Source organism: Otolemur garnettii, unplaced genomic scaffold (assembly GCF_000181295.1).
Source record: "Otolemur garnettii isolate 467f Iridium unplaced genomic scaffold, OtoGar3 scaffold00029, whole genome shotgun sequence".
Lineage (NCBI taxonomy): Eukaryota > Metazoa > Chordata > Mammalia > Primates > Galagidae > Otolemur > Otolemur garnettii.
Genome location: NW_003852424.1, coordinates 16,402,378 through 16,405,231, shown reverse-complemented (window position 1 = coordinate 16,405,231; position 2,854 = coordinate 16,402,378). Strand labels below are relative to the sequence as shown.

The 2,854-nt window shown below is 52.1% G+C and overlaps 1 protein-coding gene across 1 annotated transcript in view; it reads right to left on the bottom strand.

Moving 5' to 3' along the window:
* TJP3 (tight junction protein 3) overlaps nucleotides 1–2,003 on the bottom strand; it is a 41,198-nt gene extending 39,195 nt beyond the window's left edge. The window contains exon 1 of the mRNA XM_023512641.1: nucleotides 1,799–2,003. The gene's annotated coding sequence lies outside the window, so the exon portion shown is untranslated. The remainder of the gene's footprint in view (nucleotides 1–1,798) is intronic.
* Between the last annotated feature and the right edge of the window lie 851 nt (nucleotides 2,004–2,854).

The following is a 2,854-nucleotide window of genomic DNA, read 5'->3' as shown; positions in this document are numbered from 1 at the left end:
GTTGCAGCCGTCATTGTTGTTTGGCGGGTCCGGGCTGGGGATTCGAACTCACCACCTTAGGTGTACATGGCTGGCGCCTTAGCCGGTTGAGCTATAGGAGCCGAGCCAATTCTTTCTTTCTCAAAGAGCACTCCTACTTAAAATCATACTCCTACTTAAAATTATAAAATATCTCTAACCCTCGTTATTGTGATCCAATTTACTTACTTATTATGTGTCTTGGCTTTCTCCCCCCACCAAAATATAAGTCCCCACAAGAGCAGGAAGCTTGGTCTATTTTGTTCCCTGCCAAATTGCGAAGGTCTAGTAACTACACGCCTGGCACACAGTAAGTGCTCAATAAATGCCAATTCACTCCCTGGGAGACCCCTCCCCTAGGCATATATTCCACTAACTTTAACCCATTCCAAAGGGTGTCAGGCTCCACCCTGTGCAAACATTGCTGGGCTGGCACCCAGCCAGGCCTAAAGAGGAAGAATGAGAACCCAAACTCCCTGCTGTGGACTTTCCCCAGGACACAGGGCCACGCGGAAGTCCTGAGGCAGGCAGGCAGTCCATTTTCAAGACGCTGAGCCCCCTTACTTGGGGGCCAGACTTCCCCCTAGCTCTGCATTTGGACTCTTGTCTGCCTGACAGTTCTAATTTACTGTGCAGCTCCAGGCAAGTGGCTAGCTTTTTCTGAACCAGTGTTTGTAATCTGTAAATCAAGGAGGTGGATGGCACAATGGAACTGAACTCTGTGCTCACCATTACCACCACATGACCAGGAATCTATCATTTCCTGCTCTCAGGAGCCCTGTGATATAATGACTCTTACTATCCCATTTTACAGAGTGAAAATGGACAGAAAAAAGGGCTGGAAGGCAGATCTATCAGACTCTGTGGGGTTTCCTCTCCAAAACTCAGGCAGGGTGGCATCTGACAGTGGAGATGTGTGCTGCCCCAGCCCCACAGCTCCCCAAGTCTGAAGTATCCCACTCCCCAGGAGCTCCACGGCCACACAATCCCATCTACCCTGGGTGACCCCAAATGCCAGGCCTGCCCTGTGCCCCTCTGTGTGAACACCTGTGCCTCCCTGGTCCTGGTGGAGGGGGCCCTCTTGGTCCTGGACAAAGAGACCTGAGGTGCAATCAGACACTCTGCTTATAGGGAGCTCCTTTTGTCCTGCCATTTGGGAGCAAATGACCCAGAAAAATCTCCTGCCATTGGCCCCTCCCCATCCCAGGTCTGGGGTCTCCACTTTGCTTCTCATTTCCCCCCCAAAAGGAATAAAGATTATATCCCAGCACCCTCACCTCTAAAACTCCTGGAGTCTCCAGCAGTGAGATTGAGTAGATCGGGGGAGGGTGCTACAGTTGTTTAAAAACTTGAGAGCCTTTTTTAAAGTTCTGGGAAGGAATGAGGTCCCAGCCCACTTCATCTGTCACCTCCGGCCTGTCTCAGGCTGTGGAAGATAAACCCAGTGCCACGCCCCACCCCCAGTTGAAACTCCTTTTCTCAGTTTGGGGGATCAGAGACCAACCTGTGCTTCTTGCCACCTCTCCAACCCCCAACCACCAAGACCAACAATGACCCTTTTAAGTCTTGGCTCCAGCGTCCTGGGCAGGCCGCCAGGGGCAGTAACTGCCAGTCAGATAATCCCTTGGAAACTATGTCAGATGCCCACGCAGGAGTTTCAGTTTCCTGTTTTCTGGGGAGCCAGAGGGAGGCAAATGAGGGGTCCCAGGACCCTGAGGTGGTGAAACCCAGTTCAGAAGATGTCCACAGGGTGGGGGGCAGAATGGGGCAGGGGACTTACCTGTCTATGAGGCTTGGTGGCCTGTGGGCCTGCGTCAAGAGCCAGAGCTGGGGTGTCCACCTGGCATCAGGGGTAGGGAGGGCACCTGAGGCTTGTGGCTCTGACCTCCCCACCTAGGGGTCCAATTTTTCCTCTGTCTGGTGGCAACAGGCAGGTAGGTCCTATGCTGGGTGGGACTCACAAGCGTGACAATATGCAAGGCAAACCTGTGAGTGTAAGAGACCTGCCAGTAGGCGGATTGGGTGTGTGGCTCTGTCGGAAGGTGCTCTCACGTGGGAGCAGTTGGCCTTAACCCCTGATCACCCAGAGGCCAGAGACACCATGGGACACAGAATCCTGCTCCTGCGTGTGAATTGGCGTTTAGTAGGTGTTCAGGGAAATACCTGTTGAATACAGTAAGGAATGGATGAGCCACATCTCCTACCCCCTCCTCCCTGCACTGTCCTTGGACCTGGAACTTCTCAGCCTTTGTACTTGCTGTGCTCTGCCAGGCATGCAGTCCTGCCAGATTGCCATAGGCAGGCGGACTCCTTTGCTCCTGCAGATCTGTGCAAATTCTGCTTCTCTGCCATGAACTGACTGGATTACTATGCAGAGAAGCTTCTGTCACTTCCTAGGTTTGTAGGTTTAGGCAAGTGATTGGGACTTCTCTATGAAAATGGGGACAATATCAGCAGGTCCTGGGGTTGCTTTAAAGAGTGTGTGTGTGGCACTTGTGATGTGTGGCTGGTCCCAATGAATGAGACACTGGGAAGTATAACATGTTTGTGGGACTTTGAAGCTTTGATGTGCAAAAAAAAGAATGTAAAAACAGCACATTAACTTTAATCTTGAGGCGGTGCCCATAGCTCAGTGGTTAGGGTGCTGGCCACATACACTCAGGCTGGCTGGTTCAAACCCGGCCCGGGGCCAGCTAAACAGCAATGACAACACCAACAAAAAAATAGCTGGGCACTGTGGCAGGCGCCTATAGTCCCAAGACAATCACTTAAGCCCAAGAGTTTGAGGTTGCTGTGAGCTGTGATGCCACAGCACTCTACCCAGGGTGACATAGTG